The sequence below is a fragment of the Triturus cristatus genome, chromosome 11 (genome assembly GCF_964204655.1).
Source record: "Triturus cristatus chromosome 11, aTriCri1.1, whole genome shotgun sequence".
In the NCBI taxonomy this organism is placed as follows: domain Eukaryota; kingdom Metazoa; phylum Chordata; class Amphibia; order Caudata; family Salamandridae; genus Triturus; species Triturus cristatus.
In genome coordinates this window covers 495,577,559-495,602,673 of record NC_140594.1, presented here as the reverse complement: position 1 = coordinate 495,602,673, position 25,115 = coordinate 495,577,559, and the positions used below count along the sequence as shown (strand labels likewise).

General features: G+C 56.2%; 1 protein-coding gene across 1 annotated transcript in view; it reads left to right on the top strand.

The window, feature by feature from the left end:
* Window positions 1–25,115, top strand: part of LOC146784472 (guanylate-binding protein 1-like) — an 888,553-nt gene that overhangs the window by 615,000 nt on the left and 248,438 nt on the right. The gene's annotated exons all lie outside the window — the stretch shown is intronic.

Sequence of the window (25,115 nt, the reverse complement as noted above, 5' to 3'; positions counted from 1 at the left end):
TAGCAACCATGGAGACATGTGCCCGCATACGCGCCCAACACCCCCCCCAGCCCCCGTACGTCCGACACGTACCCCCCATATATGTATACCCCCACCCGTTTAGGTACACCCCAGTACGTTCCAGTCGTACCCCCACCCCAGTACGTGTCATAGCCCCCGTGTACCTACACACCAGTACGTTCCAGTCGTACCCCCACCCCAGTACGTGTCATAGCCCCATCTACCTACACCCCAGTACGTTCCAGTCGTACCCCCACCCCAGTACGTGTCCTAGCCCCCGTGTACCTACACACCAGTACGTTCCAGTCGTACCCCCACCCCAGTACGTGTCATAGCCCCCGTGTACCTACACACCAGTACGTTCGAGCCCCACCCCCACCCCTGTACGTGTCATAGCCCCCGTGTACCTACACACCAGTACGTTCCAGTCGTACCCCCACCCCAGTACGTGTCGTACCCCCCCGTGTACCTACACCCCAGTACGTTCCAGTCGTACCCCCACCCCAGTACGTGTCGTACCCCCCCGTGTACCTACACCCCAGTACGTTCCAGTCGTACCCCCACCCCAGTACGTGTCGTACCCCCCGTGTACCTACACCCCAGTACGTTCCAGTCGTACCCCCACCCCAGTACGTGTCCTAGCCCCCGTGTACCTACACACCAGTACGTTCCAGTCGTACCCCCACCCCAGTACGTGTCATAGCCCCCGTGTACCTACACACCAGTACGTTCGAGCCCCACCCCCACCCCTGTACGTGTCATAGCCCCCGTGTACCTACACACCCGTACGTTCCAGTCGTACCCCCACCCCAGTACGTGTCGTACCCCCCCGTGTACCTACACCCCAGTACGTTCCAGTCGTACCCCCACCCCAGTACGTGTCGTACCTCCCCGTGTACCTACACCCCAGTACGTTCCAGTCGTACCCCCACCCCAGTACGTGTCATAGCCCCGTCTACCTACACCCCAGTACGTTCCAGTCGTACCCCCACCCCAGTACGTGTCCTAGCCCCCGTGTACCTACACACCAGTACGTTCCAGTCGTACCCCCACCCCAGTACGTGTCATAGCCCCCGTGTACCTACACACCAGTACGTTCGAGCCCCACCCCCACCCCTGTACGTGTCATAGCCCCTGTGTACCTACACACCAGTACGTTCCAGTCGTACCCCCACCCCAGTACGTGTCGTACCCCCCCGTGTACCTACACCCCAGTACGTTCCAGTCGTACCCCCACCCCAGTACGTGTCGTACCCCCCCCGTGTACCTACACACCCGTACGTTCCAGTCGTACCCCCACCCCAGTACGTGTCGTACCCCCCGTGTACCTACACCCCAGTACGTTCCAGTCGTACCCCCACCCCAGTACGTGTCGTACCCCCCCGTGTACCTACACCCCAGTACGTTCCAGTCGTACCCCCACCCCAGTACGTGTCATAGCCCCCGTGTACCTACACACCAGTACGTTCGAGCCCCACCCCCACCCCTGTACGTGTCATAGCCCCCGTGTACCTACACACCAGTACGTTCCAGTCGTACCCCCACCCCAGTACGTGTCGTACCCCCCGTGTACCTACACCCCAGTATGTTCCAGTCGTACCCCCACCCCAGTACGTGTCGTACCCCCCCGTGTACCTACACCCCAGTACGTTCCAGTCGTACCCCCACCCCAGTACGTGTCGTACCCCCCGTGTACCTACACCCCAGTACGTTCCAGTCGTACCCCCACCCCAGTACGTGTCATAGCCCCCGTGTACCTACACACCAGTACGTACCAGTCGTACCCCCACCCCAGTACGTGTCATAGCCCCCGTGTACCTACACACCAGTACGTTCCAGTCGTACCCCCACCCCAGTATGTGTCATAGGCCCGTCTACCTACACCCCAGTACGTTCCAGTCGTACCCCCACCCCAGTACGTGTCATAGCCCCCGTGTACCTACACACCAGTACGTTCGAGCCCCACCCCCACCCCTGTACGTGTCGTACCACCGTCTATGTACACCCCAGTAGTTCCTGGCGCACCCCCAACACAACCTCCTAAGTACGGAGCGCACCCCATGCCCCAACATCACAACCGCATGTACGAGTCGTACAAAGCCACACACGGACATCATCGTACAACCAAATGGCCCCTGTACACACCGTACACACGCTCAAAACGCACGTACACAACCAGGACAAAACAAAACAACACAAGAATACACCATTCGAAAGGCACAAAGCCACTAAACATGGCCAACAACCACTAAAATAACACAATCACTGACCTGCAACTGCCAAAAACAAACAGAGGCCCAATACAACACCACTCCTTATAACACACCCACCCAAACTTCAAACAATGCCACACCCACCCATGGACCAATAAAAAGGGCCCACACACACAAACCATGAGCCTTTGCAACAGACTCACTGCTGCCAGACACCACACAACCAGACTACAAGCTACACCACACCTTACACTTGCACACCTCACACGACCACCCTCACAAACACCCTCTCATCACATTCACACACACACACAACCATCCACACCCCCCCCAACATCCACACACCCCCCACACCCACACCATCCCCACCCACACCCCTCACCATGCCCACTACCAAGAATCCAAAGTTCAGTCACCGAGAGTTGGAGGTCCTTGTTGATCAAATCCTCAGAGTCGAGCCACAGATCTTTGGGACATTGGTCAGAAGCACCAGCCTGGCAGCCAAAACAGCCATGTGGCAGACCATCGTCGATGCTGTGAATGCTGTTGCGGACACCAGGAGGACCAAGCAGGATTGCCAGAACAGGTGGTACGATCTGCGGAGGAGGGTCAGAGCCAAGAGGCAGGAGGAACACGACCAGGCCAACGCCACCGGAGGAGGGCCCTCCCGCAGACCCGTACAGTACCATCCGTGGGAGGAGAGGGTGATGGCCATACTGCCGGTGGAGGCAGTCGAAGGATTAGAAGGACTCCGAGACCCGGGTGAGTACACAAACAACGCACCTCACATGGGGGGAACTGCAACCACAACCAAAATTACCAACAGGCACGCAACCACCACAAGCCATCGCATGACTCAACCACACTCCATGAGCAGGCACATGCCACTGCTGCCACCATGCCCCATGCACCCAGCTGGACAATGTCAAGTCACAGGCCACAGAAGACAACAACACATGACACAGTAACCCGGATGGCGGGAGGCTGGGCACCAAAAATCACATAGTGCGACTCCAAAGCAGACAACAATGCCCTCTGCCCATATGGCCTAGGTCACAGCCAGACAAACAGTGTGTCCCAACACAGGAATGACTTGCCAGCAAATGGCGGACGCCTTGCATTAAAACATGGGGGTGAAGGCACTGGTTTGCACATGACGGCAGCTAATGATCAGCCAACATTGTGAAAGAGTGGCAGCACACACCACCACAGCAGCAGCGCAGACACAGACACTACACCCAATGGGTGCCTGGAGATCAGAAACAAACTCACATCAACAAGCCAAGAGCCATTCAAAGATCTGCTAACAGTCTGTGCCCAGGAAGCTGGGCCGAGGTGACAGAGGGGGACACACAGAGGGAGGGAGATAGGGACAGAGAGGGAGGGAGAGGGGGACAGAGAGGGAGGAAGACGGACAGAGGGAGGAGGCTGACACACAGAGGGAGGGAGAGGGGGACAGAGAGGGAGGGAGAGGGGGACAGAGAGGGAGGGAGAGGGGGACAGAGAAGGAGGGAGACACAGGGAGAGCAAATCAGTCCTTTGGTGTGTGGGAATGTCTGCTCGTCAGCAGGTGGACTGCGTGCATGTAGACAAGGGTGGCCAGTGCCAGAACCCCCCCTCTTCAACATGGCAAAACGCAGGGCCATGTCACAACCTGTACACGAGCACAAGGACAGCTACCTGCATCATATAAGTGTGTGGATCCACTCCATGTGCACATGTACAGTGCTACAAGGAAGGCGCAAATGCATGGATCGCCACACCTGCACACTCCACTGCTGACTGCAGTCACACGTGACGCAGCAAGTAAGACTGTGCCACACATAGTTAAAGGTGCCAAATTGGTGCCCAAGGGACACACCCATGCACAAGTGCACTGTGAGTGGAATGCAAGACAGATCCTAATTCCAAGAGGAAATGTGCCAAGTTTGAAACGGATGAAACATGGATGTTGCATGGACCTAAATTAACATTGTCTCTCTCACACACAGGTCAACGTCGTGCTGCACCCCCCAACACTGGGGGGGAACACTCACAGGACCCGGATCTGCAGGAGACCGATCCCACCGGCAGCGACCACTCTCACCACTCTGCGGACGACCCCGACCGACCTGGCCCCTCTGGTGTCCAACCACCTGCAGCACCTGCGTCAGGTACAACCGTGCCAACCACCACCCCCACTCCTGCCACATCCCAGGAGTCACCCAGGATCCCTGCCCCAACACCACAATGCAGCCAGGCTCGCCAGGAGGGACACGGTGTCCCGGGCACCCAGGAGGAGGCAGGCGACAACGCCAATGCCACCCCTCAGGGGTCCCGGAGACCCCATGTGCCCACAAGTGCAGGCCAGGCGCAAGTGGGCAGGGGTGGTGGGAGTGGAGGACGGCGGAGGCGCGAGCCTGACCAGTTGGCTGGGGATCCGGTATTTTCCCATGTCCATAACATCCTGGACTCATACCGGCAGGTCACCACGGGCATGGCCCAGGTTGTGTCCGTCCTCGAGGGGATCAAGACCCAGCAGGCCCAGCAACATGCGGACCTAATAGCCTGTCTACTGGTACACCAACGGAGGATGGAGGACAGACAGGCTGAGCAAGTGACGGCGTTCCAGGGGATTCACGCTACACTCCGTCGGATGGCCGACACCATGGCCGACCCTCCCTGTGCCAGAAGGCGGAGAACATCACCACCCACAGGGAGGGATCAGGAGGAGGAGGAGGAAACATCCGACGGAGCATCCCAGACGTCGTCACGGCCTGCTGGTGATGTTCCCCGCAGGAGGCCGGGTCGTCCACGGAAAGGACCGTGAGGGTGGCTGCTACATCACCATCTCCCAGGACACCTGGCCTGGCACCTGGCCCACTGGAGCAACAGCATCACAGCATCAAGAGACATTCTCTGCCACATGGCCCTGCTGGTCACTGGCTGACCAATGTTGACAAAGACTGTGGCATGGACTCTGAGGATTTCCAATGGCAAGGACACCAACTCCCCTACTGAACTTTGGATTCCCTAATCCCGGAAAGCACCTCACTTTGTCCCCCCCCCCCCAATAATAAATCACACTATTAAGAGTAGATGCCTGCTGGTAGCATTATTACCTAACATGTGTCTTTTCAAGTCTAAACATGCCTGAGTCATCTGTTCTCTTCAACCATCCACACCCTGGGGCCTGAGTCTGGCACAGGACACATGGGTCACAGTTTATTAGGCAAGACAGACATGGAGCACCATACACACCCGTGATGGGCACAACCAGCTGAGGGGGTGGCCGAACAACCGTGCTGACAGACACATTGAGTACAGCAACAGTCATGCGCAGAGGTCAGGGATCCTGGCCAGTGTCCTGGGGGGCACCCAGGTATGTGTAGACAGGTGGCAGAACCATGTCCTGCAAGCTTGAGTCCGGTGGATGCAGAGAATGGGGTCATGGACAACGTTGGATGCATGGGGATGGCACATGTCACAATACCCACACAGTCATGGACATCATGCCCAATACACAGTCTCAGCACACACACACAGCTTGCATCTTGCCACTCAACACATTGACACAACGCCACAATCAGGGAATACCATGCCAGACATGCAGGATGCACCGTGCCAACACACCAGCATTGACTGAGAAGAGGCACCTTGGAGGCATAGGGACACCTTTATTAGTCATGTTTTTGGGATTGCAGAGGCAACTTGAAGTACACATGAACACATCATGTGGAGTAACATGTGGGTCCAACACTGGCACCCCCCTTCTGCAGCACAAATGCGTGATAGCCATGGAACTGGCACACAAGTGTCGGCTAACAGCTAAATACCCACAGCTGCACACGGAGAGCCTGACATACACCATAGATCCGCTGATGTGGAAGTCCCACGCCATGTCAAGCCAATGTTAACCGCATGTGTCCGAGGGCAGTGTCACACACATTGATGCCATCATCACAATCCACTATCCCATCACTGATGACTGACAACCAGGCAGCCCATCTATTCAGGTGTACCCAGCTGCATGTCGTGTCCCATGGGGATGCCACATGTCTGCAGAGTAACCAAACCCCGACCGGGGCAGTGTGCACACATCGTGAACAACTGCCACACCCAATACACCCCAGATGCATCCCTTACCCCATGGAGACTTCCAAACGTGTCCGTGCCTGTAACGCTGAGTCAGCCCACGATGCCGTGTCCATGAGGAATAGCAGTGCCACAACAATGCAACCAGAAGATGGCATGCACAGGTACCTGGGGAAGATGGACACAAAAGAAGTCAGCCACAAAAAGCACAGCCACTTGCATGTGCATTGACTCGACACATGTATGGATGACAACATGCTAGGTCACAATTATGACTGGGGAAATACTACCATCACTGCCACCATCACTCCAGTGACACACCCACACACACCTCTGACTCACGTGCCATACATGCAGGTGGAGACACACATCACAACACATGCCACACGGGGACCAAGGCGTGCACACTCAGACACTGGTACTCACCACTAAGCAAAGAAGTCGCGTATGAGGCGAGTCCGGATGTCCTCTTGCGGCTCCACATCCTCCACATCACTAGCCCCATTGCCAAGCCCTTCGTCCTCCACGGGTGGATGGTCCTCGTCATGTTGATTCAGGATGAGTGGCACAGCTCTTTCAACTGCCATGTTGTGCAGCATGCAGCAGACCATGAAGATCTTGCAAACCTTCGCCGGGGCATATGGGAGTGCGCCGCCGGTCTTGTGGAGGCACCGGAATCGGCTCTTCAGCATGCCAAACGTCCTCTCTATCACTCGCCTTGTCCGGCCATGGGTGGTGTTGTAGCGGAGCTGGGCCGGCGTGATGGGGTTGCGGAGAGGTGTCAGCAGCCAAGGCATGTTGGGATAGCCAGCGTCCCCTACATGGAAAGCACATGGATATCGTTAGAACTGGCAAAGCGGTCGTGCTGCTCGGCTATACAGAATACAGGACAGACAGACTGTACCCACCAACAACACATGCCCGTTCGTTGCGCAGCTGCATCATCATATCAGGCATCCCGCTACGCCTCATGATGTAGGCATCGTGTGCTGAACCTGGGAAACGAGCACAGACATGTGAAATCACCATGTTGGACAGACACACCACAAGGGCATTGATGGAGTGGTAGTGCTTCCGATTTCGGTACGCCACCTCCCGTGCGTGTGGTGGTACCAAAGCTACATGTGTCCCATCAATGGACCCAATGACATGGGGCATCCCTCCCAGGGCATAGAATCCACGCTTGACCTCTGTCATCTGTTCAGGGTTTGGGAACTTGATGAAGTCATCCAGGTGAATCAACATGGCCTCTAAGAAATCATGCAGCACACCGCTGAACATGCTCTGGGACATGCCACCCACATGAGCTATGGTATATTGAAAGGTACCCGTGGCAAGGAAATGTAGGGCAGCCATTACCTTCAGCTGGGGTGTCAGTGCCGTGGGATACCTGTGCAGCGGTTGCAGGTGTGGTGTCAGTCTCGCCGTCAACTCCTGAATCAACGGTTGGGTGAAGCGGTAGAGCCGGATGCTGTCATTCTCCTGCATGGCAGCCAAGTCTGGAATTATCCGGGCAAGAGGCGGTGCTCTGCAGTAATGAGGAAGTGACAAGGAAGAGTGAGTGCACTACCACAACAACTCATGTCTACTGAGCACATGTAAATCTGGCAATACACACATGCTACATAGGGAGTGAGGTATGTGCTACATGCCCAGGACACGTATGGATGCAAGGAGACACTCCTTCCAAGACCCAGCTACACACGGTGATTGAGAACCTCCCCATGCCACGCCATGGGAATGGCTGTGTCCCAGTGCAAGTGAACAGCCCGACGCAAGACAGGAGTGACATACACCCACACATCAGCAGAAGTGGGATGCCGATTGCAGAGACTGGTAGCGGAACACTGGAGCCACAGGTCACATGACATGACACTAGTCCAGCCCACACACCTTGCCATGAAGGTGCACATGTCATGACTCACCACACATTCCTTGTGAGGATGCTGACATGGCCTTGTCACGCTACTCCGTGTCCCATGCATACATGTGCACCTCACATCCGATAACACATGTGGCATGGTGTGCGGAACAGTGTGCAATGACAATCTACACACAGACACATGTTGGTTGCTGCAACTGCTGCAGCTTTTGAGGGTGCTACAACATCAACCTGATGTAAATCCCGGACACATATATGACATAGTCACATTGTGCACTGTGGGTAGTGACAAGTCATGTGTCATGACCCCTGTTCCGGGCATCATGGGACACTTCCGTGTGTTGTTGTCCGTGCCATTCCAGTGACGCTCACCCCAAGTGCGCAGTCCGACATGCACACATGTCAAAGGAGTCAAGGGCATGCCTGGCACACATAGCACCCTCACACAGTACACCTGTACACATCTCATCATACATCTGGTGCCTTCTCCACTCAGGAGGCATGTTCCACATCACAGCCTGTGACACCTGTGCCCCACACATGTAGTAATGCACAGACGATGCCTTGATGTCCATTCCTGGACAAGTATGTCCATCCATGGACAAGTATGTCCGCCCTATTCCTACCTGTGTGTCGCCTATCACCACAGTGATGTGTAAAAACCGCCGTACTGCTGCTAAGAGGGCGTGTGTATGTTCCCAAATCACTGTGGGAGTGCTGCCGTATGTGTACCCATCGTGATGGCGAGCGTACAGGCATTTGTACGGTCCGTAGCACTACGAGTACGCATACGCGTGCAGACCCATAGTGAACGGGCCATACACACGCATGTACGCTCACTATCACTATGGGTCTGCACGCGTATGCGTACCCGTAGTGGTACGGGCCGTACACACGCATCTACGCTCACTATCACTATGGGTCTGCACGCGTATGCGTACCCGTAGTGGTACGGACCGTACACACGCATCTACGCTCACTATCACTATGGGTCTGCACGCGTATGCGTACCCGTAGTGGTACGGACCGTACACACGCATCTACGCTCACTATCACTATGGGTCTGCACGCGTATGCGTACCCGTAGTGGTACGGACCGTACACACGCATGTACGCTCACTATCACTATGGGTCTGCACGCGTATGCGTACCCGTAGTGGTACGGACCGTACACTCGCTTGTACGCTCACTATCACTACGGGTACGCATAAGCGTGCAGACCCATAGTGATAGTGAGCGTACATGCGTGTGTACGGTCCGTACCACTACGGGTACGCATACGCGTGCAGACCCATAGTGATAGTGAGCGTACATGCGTGTGTACGGTCCGTACCACTACGGGTACGCATACGCGTGCAGACCCATAGTGATAGTGAGCGTACATGCGTGTGTACGGTCCGTACCACTACGGGTACGCATACGCATGCAGACCCATAGTGATAGTGAACGTAGGCATGCATGTACGGGCCGTTGCCATGCATTTGGGGTGCCCTAGGGCCCGGAAGCGCACCGTACCTGTGTGTGATTCTCCAAATTACATAGGGGACAAATATTAAGGCCTACATGCATGCTGGTTGTCATGGAGACCAGGTTCAAATTTCGAAATTGTTCTGGAAGGTGCACAGCAGAAGTCAGTTGGAATTCTTCTACTTTGTTGCAATGTGTTTGTGGGGCTGACATCATGCAGGAGAATGAAACCGATAGAGAACCCACAGACTGCTAGGTTTGAAGGGATTGGTGGAAACATAGGATGCAAATGTGAGTGACCAATCACTCTGTACTCCTGTGCATGAGACTGGGCAGAAGGGCACATATAAGGCAGCCAGGTCCCATGAGGGAGTACTTGCCTGCACATCTTTGCATTTGTCGACCAAGCTGCTGCTACTGATTCCCTGGAACCATGTCAAGGGCTGTGGAGAGGACACAGCCATTCACCCTGGAGGAGAACATGGCTCTGCTGGATGTGATCCTCCCACAGTACCCCATGCTGTATGGGCGACCAGGGTATCAGGTGAGTGCATAGGCCACTGCCACAGACTGTCCCTATGTTGTGACTGTGACTTCAGGCATTGTGTCCTGGTGTGACACACATGCCGTGTACTGTAGGGGGGGTACCAGGGGGGGGGTGCCTGATGTCTCCCAGCAGTGCCCTGAGACAGGCGGGGTGGGGGCCTATCACTAACCGCAGTGCCCTGAGACAGGAGGGGTGGGGGCCTATCACTAACAGCAGTGCCCTGAGACAGGAGGGGTGGGGGCCTATCACTAACAGCAGTGCCCTGAGACAGGAGGGGTGTGTGCAGAGTCCTCCCAGCAGTGCCCTGAGACAGGAGTGGTATGTGCAGAGTCCTCCCAGCAGTGCCCTGAGACAGGAGGGGTGGCGCCCTATCACTAACAGCAGTGCCCTGAGACAGGAGGGGTGGAGGCCTATCACTAACAGCAGTGCCCTGAGACAGGAGGGGTGTGTGCAGAGTCCTCCCAGCAGTGCCCTGAGACAGGAGTGGTATGTGCAGAGTCCTCCCAGCAGTGCCCTGAGACAGGAGGGGTGGCGCCCTATCACTAACAGCAGTGCCCTGAGACAGGAGGGGTGGGTGTGGAGTCCTCCCAGCAGTGCCCTGAGACAGGAGGGGTGGGTGTGGAGTCCTCCCAGCAGTGCCCTGAGACAGGAGGGGTGGGTGTGGAGTCCTCACAGCAGTGCCCTGAGACAGGAGGGGTGGGTGTGGAGTCCTCACAGCAGTGCCCTGAGACAGGAGGGGTGGGTGTGGAGTCCTCCCAGCAGTGCCCTGAGACAGGAGGGGTGGGTGTGGAGTCCTCACAGCAGTGCCCTGTGTCAAGAATTCCTGTCATACAAGGGAAACACGCCCTTATGTAAACAGGAGAGCTGTTACATAACTCAAGGGAAACACGCCCTTATGTAAACAGGAGAGCTGTTACATAACTCAAGGGAAACACGCCCTTATGTAAACAGGAGAGCTGTTACATAACTCAAGGGAAACACGCCCTTATGTAAACAGGAGAGCTGTTACATAACTCAAGGGAAACACGCCCTTATGTAAACAGGAGAGCTGTTACATAACTCAAGGAAAACACGCCCTATAAAGGGAGGAACCGGGAGGTACAAGGCTGTCGGATATTGTGTTTACACCGACGTACCTGCTTCGTGAAGAGCAGTGTTCCGGAGTGGTGCTCCAGTAAGGCAAGAACGGAGGTAGGTCGAGTCGTTACTCCCTGGGCCGTGTCTTGCCCCATCGTCACCTGTGAAGGACCCGGAAGCTCTACCGGTCAACCATTGAGCTTCGCTTTTTGACTCGGCTGAGTCCAAGCGCAGTGGCGCTTTTGCTGGTTGGAGTCGTAACTCCCAGCCCGACCAGAGACACAGGGACTGCCAGCTGTAACGCACACCAGGAGGTGTTTGCCGCGTTACAGACTCGGAAGTCCACAGGATCGATCGAGCGGCTGCTCTCGGTTCAGTCTTCTTGCTTGTGATTGGGGTATCGGTGACGCATCACCAGGAGGTGACTCCGCGTCCCGGTGCAGTCTGAGGAAGAGGTTGAGCGGCTGCTCCCTTCAGGTAGAGACCCCGGCTGGGTGTTTCCCTGACTCCTCGATTCTCCCCAACACTCTTCGTGCCCCTCACAGCCTACCGATTGGCATTGTCGGCCATTTCATTTCTGCCCTCTGTTGGCATATGCCGGGATCGGCGTATATGCAGAGGACGGTTAGGACCATCCGTGCTGTGGGCTGGTAACGTACTTAGCCTGGAGGATTCCAGTGACTATAACTTTTGTTTGTTCTTTGTATTTTATTTGCCTTCATTAAAAGAACTAACCCTTCACAAGTGGTTGCGTCCTCATTGTCGTGTCTGTTAAACGATCCTGAGACGTTCAGGGCGTTACAAAATATCCGACCTTAATAACACTAACTGTCTCCCGGTCGATAACAGACATGGCAACACTTGATGATGTGCTGGCTGCTTTAGCGGCCATGCAAGTTGAAGTGGCTGCCTCTAGGCAAGAAACAGCCGATGTAAAAGCCAGACTGGATGCTATCCAATTGGACCCGCTCACGCCCAGCACCTCCCTCACGAACCAGACCCCTGCGGTAGTAGTGGAAATGCCGGTACCCATCCCCTTGGCAACACCAGAGAGGTACAGTGGGGATCCTAACACAGTGCAGGTATTCCTCACACAAGTGGCGCTACATTTATCGTGCAAACCAAAGGCGTTCCCCACGAGTCAGGCTCGTGTGGCTTTCCTTATATCCTATTTGGCTGGAAACGCGGCACAATGGGCCGTACCTCTGGTGAGCAGGGACGACCCCCTCTTATGTGATTGGGGTGCTTTTCGCGAGGAATTCCTGAAGGTATTCGACAGAAGGGCTGACTCGTACACGGCGGACCGTGAAATGCTTGAGTTGAGACAGGGATCCAACGACCTGGTGCAGTATCTCAACGCGTTCCGAAGGCTGGTTGCGGAAACCAAGTGGCCTGTTGCTAAACAGACGGCGCTCTTCCATCAAGGGCTGTGCGATGAGCTCAAGGACGCCGTGGCTCATATTGACCCTCAACCCAAGACATGTGAGGGCCTTATCAACCTGGTATTACGGCTGGAACATAGGCTAAGTGAAAGAAAGGGGGATCATGGGAGAAAAGGAAAATCCCTTCCATCCTATGTGACGGTGGGAAGCCCTGAAACTTCCACCGCATCCAAGGGAGAACCCATGGACATCAGCGCAATACGAGCGAGCCTCACAGCCACGGAGAAAGAGTCACGCCGTAAACAAGGATTGTGCCTATATTGTGGCAAAAAAGGCCACTACGTACGTGAATGCCCCGCCAAACCGAAGAAGTCACGTTATCGGGCCAACCGGTCGGTAACAGCCGTGGTGGACATACCGGCGGAAAACTAGAGGACTCCAAGACCAGAGAAGGGGCATCTCGGAGTCACTCATCCATCCCTTCACTTTCCAACTCGGTCACTAAGGGACAACGACACCTGTTTATCACGGTGCACGTGGGAGTGCATGACCAGTGGATACCCGTTGTGGCCATGGTGGATTCAGGGGCCACTGGCATGTTTATGGACCACAACGAGGCATGCAGGCTAGGGCTAGTGCTTCTTCCCAAAGCAGTACCCGAAGACGTCTATGCGGTAGACGGAAGGCGATTGGTGACGGGGCCCATCGGACAGCACACGGGGGTCCTTCCGATGAGATATGGGAGGAACCATTTGGAACAAATCGATTTTAACATCATCCGAGCGCCCCAATATGGCGTCATATTGGGATTGCCGTGGCTACAGAAACACAACCCCTTTGTGGATTGGCCAACACATCGCATCGAAATGACGTCACCGTATTGCATCCTGCATTGTGGAATAAGAACGGAATCCCTTGACGCAGATGAGAGCGGGAGTCAGACGGTGGCTACAGCGGCAGAAAAAGATGTGGCTCTCCCCCAGGCTTATCACAGTTTTGAGGATGTATTTGATGAGGTGAAGGCGGAAGTGCTACCACCACATAGACAGTTTGACTGCCAGATCGACCTGGTGCCAGGGGCCAGCGTTCCCAGCGGCAGGCTGTATGCCCTGACGGAGCCTGAAAACGTGCATCTCCGGGGGTACCTGGATAAACTCCTCAAGCTAGGATTCATCCGCCCGTCCAAGTCTCCGGCCGCCTCGCCACTCTTCTTCATCCCGAAGGCTAATGGGGAGCTGAGAGCCTGTGTGGACTTTAGGGCATTGAATGCGATAACCATAAAAAATCGGTACCCCTTGCCTCTCATCAGTGTACTTCTGGAACAGGTCAAGAAAGCTCGTATCTACACCAAGTTGGATTTGAAAGGGGCATACCATCTGGTGCGCATGAGGGACGGAGACGAGTGGAAGACCGCCTTTAAGACCAGGTTCGGCCTTTTTGAGTACCTCGTCATGCCGTTCGGTCTGTGCAACGCCCCGGCAGCCTTTCAGTACTTTTTGAATGAGGTATTCAGAGAGGAGTTGGATATCTACGTGGTCGTATATATCGACGACATCCTCATCTATTCGTCCAGTGTGGAGGAGCACGTACACCACGTCAAAGCTGTGCTCCAAAAGCTGAGGGAAAACATGCTGTTTTGTAAACTCAGCAAGTGTGACTTCCACGTCACATCCGTGGAATTCCTCGGAGTGATGCTGAGTCCAGAGGGACAGGAGATGGCAGAACGAAAGATCAAGGCGGTGAAAGAATGGCCGGTGCCCCAAAGCGTGAAGGACGTCCAAAGTTTCATTGGCTTCGCCAACTTTTACAGGCGGTTTATAGATGGATTTTCAGGAGTGGTGGCCCCAATCACACAGCTACTGAGGAAGTCCAAGGAGTTTGTCTGGTCCCCTGAAGCGAACAAAGCCTTTGAGGCCCTGAAAAGCGCCTTTGGTAAGGCGCCGGTGTTGGCTCACCCCGATCCGGATCTCCCCTACGTGGTGGAAGCGGACGCGTCGGATGTGGCGCTGGGGGCTATCTTGTCCCAACGCAACCACGACACAGGGGTGCTTCATCCCGTTGCGTACATGTCCCGCAAACTCAACGACGCCGAACGCAACTACCATATTGCGGAGAAGGAGCTTCTCGCAATCAAGGACGCCTTCACCGAATGGAGGCATTGGTTGATGGGGGCAAGACATGTGGTATCGGTGTACACGGACCATCGGAACCTACAGTTCATGACGGCCACTAGACACCTTTCTCCCAGGCAGCTGCGGTGGATGATCTTCTTTGCGGGGTTCAACTTCCGCATCACATATCGGCCGGGGACGGAAAACCGGAAGGCGGACGCCCTGTCCCGTCAATCTGCAGTTAAGGAACCATTGCCTGCAACCGAGCGTTCCATCATTTCCCCGAGGATGGTATTGGGGGTTATCCAACCGGATACTTTCCTGAGGGGAATAAAGAGAGGGATCAGGTCATTCGCATGGCGGAGGTGGCTCCTCAGTCACAGAGAATGGCAGCTGAAGGACGGGATACCCCTGAAGGGCAGGTGCCTATTGATACCCACGCCTAGGCTAAGGAAACAAGCATTCATCTGGTGCCATGACTCTCCATGCGCAGGTCATTTGGGCTTTGAAAAAACGGTGGCTAGCATGGGACGGCATTTCTGGTGGCCAACCATGAGAGTGGATGTCAGGAGGTGGGGACAGGAGTGTCCTACGTGTGCTACCATGAAGGCCGACCATGGCCGAACCCAAGGGCTCTTACATCCACTTCCGACCCCGGATAGACCATGGGATAGCATATCACTGGACTTCGTGGTGGGCCTACCGGTAGACCAGGGGATGACGGCAATACTGGTGGAGGTGGATTACTTGACGAAAATGGGGCACTTCATCCCCTGCAAGAGAGTCCCTACGGCCGGGGAATTGGCGTCACTACTCCTAAAGAATGTGGTACGACTGCATGGATTACCTGGGGTGATCGTGTCGGACCGGGGGTCGCAGTTTACTGCGCAATTCTGGAAGACTTGGTGCACTGCACTGCATGTTAAGACCGCCCTGTCCACCAGCTACCACCCTCAAACGGACGGCCAAACCGAGCGCCTGAACCAAACGCTCAAACAGTATCTGCGATGTTTTGTGGACCAGGGCAGGGAAGAATGGGTCGACTTGCTATGGGTTGCAGAGATAGCCTATAACAACGCCACTCACAGCTCCACACAGTCATCTCCGTTCTATAGCAACTATGGCCAACATCCCAGGTTCTTGCCATTTCTACATCCGTTCAGAGAGGACAGGATTCCCGCCACAGCGGACAGGGTGGCACACATAAAAGACACGTTGATGCGCTCAAGGGCTGTCCTAATAGAGGCCAAGAGAAGATACAAGGCTGCGGCAGATAGGAAGAGAAGGCCCGGGCCACTGTACCGCACTGGAGACTACGTCTGGATATCCACAAGAAACATGAGGTTTCGAAAGAACAGTGTGTTCCATCCCAAGTACATGGGCCCCTATCGAATTACCAAGTGTATGGGTCCCGTGAACGTGAAGGTGTGCTTGCCCCAGTCATTGCGGATACACCCTGTCTTTCATGTATCATTGCTCAAACCAGCACCCTCCAAGCCGTCTGGGACACCTAGGCCGGTATGCGTGGAGTCGGAGGTGGAGTATGAAGTGTCGGGCATACGGGCGTCCAAATGGCGCAGGGGGAAGCTGTGGTACCTGGTTGCGTGGAAAGGCTATGGCCCGGAGGAGCATTCATGGGAACCGGCTGAAGGGGTTCATGCTCCGCGCTTGGTCTCCTTGTTCCATCGGCGTTTTCCTGCCAGCGCTGGACCCGTGGGGAGCCGCTGAGAGGGAGGATGTACTGTCAAGAATTCCTGTCATACAAGGGAAACACGCCCTTATGTAAACAGGAGAGCTGTTACATAACTCAAGGGAAACACGCCCTTATGTAAACAGGAGAGCTGTTACATAACTCAAGGGAAACACGCCCTTATGTAAACAGGAGAGCTGTTACATAACTCAAGGGAAACACGCCCTTATGTAAACAGGAGAGCTGTTACATAACTCAAGGAAAACACGCCCTATAAAGGGAGGAACCGGGAGGTACAAGGCTGTCGGATATTGTGTTTACACCGACGTACCTGCTTCGTGAAGAGCAGTGTTCCGGAGTGGTGCTCCAGTAAGGCAAGAACGGAGGTAGGTCGAGTCGTTACTCCCTGGGCCGTGTCTTGCCCCATCGTCACCTGTGAAGGACCCGGAAGCTCTACCGGTCAACCATTGAGCTTCGCTTTTTGACTCGGCTGAGTCCAAGCGCAGTGGCGCTTTTGCTGGTTGGAGTCGTAACTCCCAGCCCGACCAGAGACACAGGGACTGCCAGCTGTAACGCACACCAGGAGGTGTTTGCCGCGTTACAGACTCGGAAGTCCACAGGATCGATCGAGCGGCTGCTCTCGGTTCAGTCTTCTTGCTTGTGATTGGGGTATCGGTGACGCATCACCAGGAGGTGACTCCGCGTCCCGGTGCAGTCTGAGGAAGAGGTTGAGCGGCTGCTCCCTTCAGGTAGAGACCCCGGCTGGGTGTTTCCCTGACTCCTCGATTCTCCCCAACACTCTTCGTGCCCCTCACAGCCTACCGATTGGCATTGTCGGCCATTTCATTTCTGCCCTCTGTTGGCATATGCCGGGATCGGCGTATATGCAGAGGACGGTTAGGACCATCCGTGCTGTGGGCTGGTAACATACTTAGCCTGGAGGATTCCAGTGACTATAACTTTTGTTTGTTCTTTGTATTTTATTTGCCTTCATTAAAAGAACTAACCCTTCACAAGTGGTTGCGTCCTCATTGTCGTGTCTGTTAAACGATCCTGAGACGTTCAGGGCGTTACACCCTGAGACAGGAGGGGTGGGTGTGGAGTCCTCCCAGCAGTGCCCTGAGACAGGAGGGGTGGGTGTGGAGTCCTCACAGCAGTGCCCTGAGACAGGAGGGGTGGTTGTGATGCACAGTGTGAGCCTTGATCATTGATTGTGACATTGCCATCATTCCACCTGTGTACCCACTATGGCACGTACTGCCTTTTCCCTCACCAGAGGATGATGTCCCTATGACAAAGGTGCAATGCGTTGGCTGCATGACATGCCTTGTTGTAACCAGCTAATTTGTTCTCATATGTCTCTCTGTGACATGTGGCTGGTGTATTGATGTGGTGTCACTTGTTCTTCCTCACAGGTAGGCGCCACTGCCAAGGAGCAGATCTGGCTGACCGCCGTCAGTGCCGTGAGGCGTGTGGATGGTCGGAGGCGGAGCCTGTCCCAGGTGAGGAAACGCTGGCAGGATATCCGGTGCTGGACGCGGAGGATTGCACGGCTCCTGCTGGGGGACTCACCTGACAGCCACAAGAACCGCGGCCGCCGCCGTCTGAGCCACCTCCACAGGCGTGTGCTGCCGGTGGTCTTTCCAGACCTGGAGAGGCGCTTACAGGCGATGCAGCAGCCGGAAGGGGGTAGGTACATGTGCGTTTGTTGTGTGTCGCCGGCATTTGTAAGGGCACAGTGGCAGGAATTCACTGGCAGGGTTTAAGGGTGCTGTGCAGATCCAGTTTGCCCCAGTATAGCGCTGCGCCCCTGCCACCCTTCCCCTCCTTGCAATGTGTTCCCTGGTCTGTGTGTAGTCACTCCTTCACAAGGTAATGTAGGCTGGCGCTTTGTCCACGAGAACAATGACAGTAGCATCATGTGTGTGGGTAGTGTGTAACAGGTTGTGGGACCTTGCCTGTGCACTGTCAAGGTCACTGCATGTGGGTTCCATGTCAGTTGGCACTGATGCTGACTCCAGACATGGGAGTTGGTCTCTCATGTGTCATGCCTCACAGCGCGCATGTCCTATGTAGTGGCCTGTGACATGATGTGCATGAGTGTGCGATACGCATAGTGCAGGGATGGTGACGTGTGTAGCAGTCATTACCATTCAGTAGCATGTAGTTGCGTGCCCACTACTGTCCCCTGGGGCACCTTATCCTCAGTGTTGTTTGTGTCATCATCAACGTGGTCACTCTCACTGTCTACAGCGTAGGTTGTGCTCTGTGCCATTGTCCCCTGTCACCATGTATATAGACGTGCTATTATGTACAGGTGTCCACTGTGCAGCCTGACCTGATTGTCCTTCTTCATACTCACAGTTGCCAGTGCCTGTGTGTCTTGTTATACTCATCTGAGGATGTGCACTGGTACCTCATTATTTGTACAGGCGCACCTTGGCTGTTTGGCATCCAATCTTGCTTTTTGCCTGCCCCTGTGTTTATCACCCAGACTCTGAGATGTTGGTGCCACCTGTGTCTCAACAATTTGCCTCGTGTGGGGGTTTGTTGGGGCGGGCAATGCCTATGTGTCAAATCCGGATTCCTACTTGCTGGGTCTGGCCAGTGTGTGATGTTACTGGACACACACGCAAGGTGCAGTGACCGAGTCATGTTGGGCATGTTTTCTGCATTACCTATGCAGCATGTGTCTCAAGTTCATGGATATGGTCCCTGGTCATCGGTATTTTCGCCAATGCTGTGTGGTGCAGATGCAGTGCTGGATTGTCCCCAGGGCCTGGGTGCTATGTCAGACTCCGTTTCCTGTCTTTAGCTATTGTCTCATGCTCTTCATGGTATTTCAGTGGCATGGTGGCTCAACCAACTGTGTGTTTCATGCCCTACATGGGTACCTTGTTTTGCAGATGTTAGGGATCTTCCTTTTCAGGCTATGCAATGTTACCTATGTCGATTGGACTCATGTGACTGATGTGTACAGCTGTCTGATTAATTTCTGTCTCTCCACCCTGCCCACAGCATCGTCGGGGGACACAGAGGGAGACATGGACACAGGCAAGGCGGAGGGACCGAGCACCAGTGCCAGCCGAGACATCGGGGCTGGTACATCGAGTGGGACAGAGGTGGAGGATAGTGCTGCCGAGGACCTGTCGACTGGCACGTCAGAATACGAAGCTGACAGGTCCGAGGAGGAGTTCTCCGAGTGGGCGGTGGCTGCACCAGCAGCTGACAGCGGAACAACACCTTGCACCGCCCCCTCAGATCCCATCAGCCGCCTCCCACTTGCTCGTGTCCCTTCCCAGCGTGCCCGGTCACCGCATGTCTCCTTCCTGCCAGGCACCGCACCCCCTGCCCCTGTCTCCACTGCTGCCGCCAATGCTGAGTCTGTGGACATCCAGCGGCAACTGCAGATTGGTCAGACTGCGATCCTTAATGTCCTCCATGCCCACGGGAAAACCCTCACCAACATCGAGGCTTTCTTGGAGGGCATTCATTCATCGCAGGCTGACCAACGCAACTTGCTGAGGTCCATAGACTCCACACTGACTGCAGCAGTGGGTCTCCTGCAGCGCGACCTCCCCCCACCTACCCCTGCCCCATCCACACTTCCCACTTCCATGCCTGTCCCACGTACACCCAGACGTCGGCATGCACCCACCACAACAGACACAGGCACCACACCAGCAGGGAAGGTCCACCGCACTCCTCCTGACACGCACACACAGGGTGAGATAGGCACACCCACTGGGTCTGGGGGCAAACGTGTGACACGCAGCCATAGTGGGAGTCCGCATTCCACACAATCCACTCCCTCCAAATCCCCTCCCCTCAGCTCTCCTGGCCACATCTCCCCCAAGGACTCCTTCATGGCCGCTCTGTCCCTGAGCCCCACAGTTCCACCACCACGCAAGCGGTCTAGGAAGTCCTCGGTCAGGGTGGTTGAGTCTCCCCCCCTGTCTCCACCCTCCCCCGGTGGCGCTGCAACCCATCCCTCTGAACCCCCCCCTCCTTGGGGCCTGAGGTCATTTCAGGTGCAGGGGACTCCCTGGAGGACCTTGCTAAGGTGTGTAGTGCCATCCTGGCCTCCGCCTTTGGCCATGACACACCCCCTGTGGTTGAGTCCTCCATCCCTGCACCCACAACGCCGCCCCTTTGCCCTGATGTCCCTGCGGTGCCTGTTGCTTCCCCCCCCCCTGATGCCCTCACCAGTATGGAAGACGATGCCATTTGACTGTGCAGGCAAGGTAGGGGACACACATCCCACTGTGTCCCCCATCCAGCTGGGAATCATTGACTGCCCTATGGCCTTTGTAAAAATTGAACTGCCTGCGATCCACGGACATTGTGCTCATGCTGAATAAAGCTTAATTTTGTTTTCATTATCACACTCCTGCTATGGTGGTATTGGTGTTGGTGGGGCTGCTACATTGTTTTGGGTGGTGTTTAAGGCTTTGGGTGTGTGGGATTTGTAGTAGTGTTCTGCTCATTGGGGCGACCCTGGGATCTGTGTGCCATCACAAGGTGTTGGCTAACTTCCTTAGGTCATGTCAGCAGTTACTGCATGGTTCAATTGTCCCAGGGTGTATTCCTTCCTCTGTGTACCCAGATTTCTTCCCTGCAGGGTGTTCCCAATGTTTAGCGCAGAGCTGTGTGTACATGAGCTGTGTGTGTGACGGAGCCCTTCTACTTTGGCCATGCATGCATGGCCATGTCTCCACCTGCAACAATCGTGGCATCCTTGGTGTTCACTGTACTTGTGTGTGGAGTCTGTTGACATGAGTTCATGGGGACATGTTCCCTTGTAGGCAGTATGGATGTGGGTAATTCCGGCCTCACACACATGTGTTACACCCCTCCTGTCTCAGGGCACTGCTGGGAGGACTCCACACCCACCCCTCCTGTCTCAGGGCACTGCTGGGAGGATTCTGCACACACCCCTCCTGTCTCAGGGCACTGCTGGAAGTGATAGGCCCCCACCCCTCCTGTCTCAGGGCACTGCTGTTAGTGATAGGGCCCCACCCCTCCTGTCTCAGGGCACTGCTGGGAGGACTCTGCACATACCACTCCTGTCTCAGGGCACTGCTGGGAGGATTCTGCACACACCCCTCCTGTCTCAGGGCACTGCTGGGAGGACTCCACACCCACCCCTCCTGTCTCAGGGCACTGCTGGGAGGACTCCACACCCACCCCTCCTATCTCTGGGCACTGCTGTTAGTGATGGGGCCCCACCCCTCCTGTCTCAGGGCACTGCTGGGAGGACTCTGCACATACCACTCCTGTCTCAGGGCACTGCTGGGAGGACTCTGCACACACCCCTCCTGTCTCAGGGCACTGCTGGGAGGACTCCACACCCACCCCACCTGTCTCAGGGCACTGCTGGGAGGACTCCACACCCACCCCTCCTGTCTCAGGGCACTGCTGGGAGGACTCCACACCCACCCCTCCTGTCTCAGGGCACTGCTGGGAGGATTCTGCACACACCCCTCCTGTCTCAGGGCACTGCTGGAAGTGATAGGCCCCCACCCCTCCTGTCTCAGGGCACTGCTGTTAGTGATAGGGCCCCACCCCTCCTGTCTCAGGGCACTGCTGGGAGGACTCTGCACATACCACTCCTGTCTCAGGGCACTGCTGGGAGGATTCTGCACACACCCCTCCTGTCTCAGGGCACTGCTGGGAGGACTCCACACCCACCCCTCCTGTCTCAGGGCACTGCTGTGAGGACTCCACACCCACCCCTCCTATCTCTGGGCACTGCTGTTAGTGATGGGGCCCCACCCCTCCTGTCTCAGGGCACTGCTGGGAGGACTCTGCACATACCACTCCTGTCTCAGGGCACTGCTGGGAGGACTCTGCACACACCCCTCCTGTCTCAGGGCACTGCTGGGAGGACTCCACACCCACCCCTCCTGTCTCAGGGCACTGCTGGGAGGACTCCACACCCACCCCTCCTGTCTCAGGGCACTGCTGTTAGTGATAGGGCCCCACCCCTCCTGTCTCAGGGCACTGCTGGGAGGACTCCACACCCACCCCTCCTGTCTCAGGGCACTGCTGGGAGGATTCTGCACACACCCCTCCTGTCTCAGGGCACTGCTGGAAGTGATAGGCCCCCACCCCTCCTGTCTCAGGGCACTGCTGTTAGTGATAGGGCCCCACCCCTCCTGTTTCAGGGCACTGCTGGGAGGACTCTGCACATACCACTCCTGTCTCAGGGCACTGCTGGGAGGATTCTGCACACACCCCTCCTGTCTCAGGGCACTGCTGGGAGGACTCCACACCCACCCCTCCTGTCTCAGGGCACTGCTGGGAGGACTCCACACCCACCCCTCCTGTCTCAGGGCACTGCTGTTAGTGATAGGGCCCCACCCCTCCTGTCTCAGGGCACTGCTGTGAGTGATCGGGCCCCACCCCTCCTGTCTCAGGGCACTGCTGGGAGGATTCTGCACACACCCCTCCTGTCTCTGGGCACAGCTGGGTGGACTCTGCACACACACCTCCTATTTCTGGATATGTACGCTTGGAACATACACGGTGTGGGTGCGCTCCATGCATTCGAGGTGAGGGTACGGGTCGTACTTACACTGTTGGGGTGGGGGTACGGTGCGTGAGTCCGCGGTTGGGGGTTCGGGTCGTACTTACACTGGTGGGGGTGGGGGTACGGTCCGTACGTCCGCGGGTGAGGGTTCGAGTAGTACTTACACTGTTGGGGTGGGGGGTACGCTCCATGCATACGCGGGTGGGGGTACGGGTCGTACTTACACTGTTGGGGTGGGGGTATGCTCCGTACGTCCGTGGGTGAGGGTTCGAGTCGTACTTACACTGTTGGGGTGGGGGGTACGCTCCATGCATACGCGGGTGGGGGTACGGGTCGTACTTACACTGTTGGGGTGGGGGTACGCTCCATGCATACGCGGGTGAGGGTACGGGTCGTACTTACACTGTTGGGGTGGGGGGTACGCTCCATGCATACGCGGGTGAGGGTTCGAGTCGTACTTACACTGTTGGGGTGGGGGGTACGCTCCATGCATACGCGGGTGGGGGTACGGGTCGTACTTACACTGTTGGGGTGGGGGTATGCTCCGTAAGTCCGCGGGTGAGGGTTCGAGTCGTACTTACACTGTTGGGGTGGGGGGTACGCTCCATGCATACGCGGGTGGGGGTACGGGTCGTACTTACACTGTTGGGGTGGGGGTACGCTCCATGCATACGCGGGTGAGGGTACGGGTCGTACTTACACTGTTGGTGTGGGGGGTACGCTCCTTGCATACGCGGTTGGGGGTACGGGTCGTACTTACACTGGTGGGGGTGGGGGTACGGTCCGTACGTCCGCGGGTGAGGGTTCGATTCGTACTTACACTGTTGGGGTGGGGGGTACGCTCCATGCATACGCGGGTGAGGGTACGGGTCGTACTTACACTGTTGGTGTGGCGGGTACGCTCCTTGCATACGCGGGTGAGGGTTCGAGTCGTACTTACACTGGTGTGGTGGGGGTACGGTCCGTGAGTCCGCGGGTGGGGGTAGGAGTCGTACTTACACTGGTGGGGGTACGGTCCGTAGGTCCGCGGGTGAGGGTTCGAGTCATACTTACACTGATGGCATGGGGGGTACGCTCCATGCATACGGGGTGGGGGTAGGGTCCGTACATATCCGTCCCCGCGCTATGTGATGCTTGTGCGGGCCGTACCCAGGCCTTTGCCACGTGGGTACGATCCGTCCCGCCATTGTTTGGGTGACGTGTGTGTGGGCGTGGTACGACTCGTACCCACGCTCTTCAGGCGTGGGTACGGGACGTACCTGTCTGGTTGTGTTGCCGGTTCGCGTGGTGACGGACTTCCGTTGTGGCGGTCGCTGGCTTATCAGGACACGCCCCCACCCCCTCGTGGTGACCAGGGCATGGGAGTCAGGTATGTCCAGGCCATGTGTGGTGTGTGACTTATGTGGTTGTTTTGTGGCCTGCCCTGGTCGTGCCACCCCCACCCCACCCCACTTTCCCCCCTCCCTTAGTTATTCTGACCTTCTGCGGCGTCTGCGTCGTAACCTGTAGAGGAGGTGTACTGCTATGAGGGCAGGGATGACTCGTAGGTTCGGGTCCATGTCTGTCCGTCGCGTACTGGTACTCCAATCGCGTCGTCCTGTCGCGTACGGGTCCTCCTTGATCGCGTCGTCCTGTCGCGTACGGGTCCTCCTTGGTGGCGTCGTCCTGTGTGTCCGTCACGTACTGGTCCTCCTTGTTCACGTCGTCGTCTGTCCGTCGCGTACTGGTGGTCCTTGTTCGCGTCGTCCTGATTTCCCGGCAGTTTTTGGCTGCCGCAAAATATTCACCGTGCGGGGTGACGTCGGTGCGAATCGTGATTCCTGGGTCGTGAATGGCTGGCTGCGAGCGTCCCGACGTCAGGTCGGCGCTTTCCCGGATCGCATTGGTAGGTGTTTTTTTGTTCGGTCGGGCTTTTTTACGAATCGTACGGTAATGGTGTACCCGTGCGATTCGTAATTCCTTGTTTGTAAAAATTGACGACCGGGTACGCGTCGGGCGGAGATTGTGCTCCGTCCGACGGTTCGTACCCGGTTTTTGCCGGATCGTGATCGGCACCTAGATGTATCCTCCAAGATTCAGTGCCTTGAGGCTATTACACTGAGAGTCTCTTGTAGTGGTACTTAGCACAAGTGCAATTCCC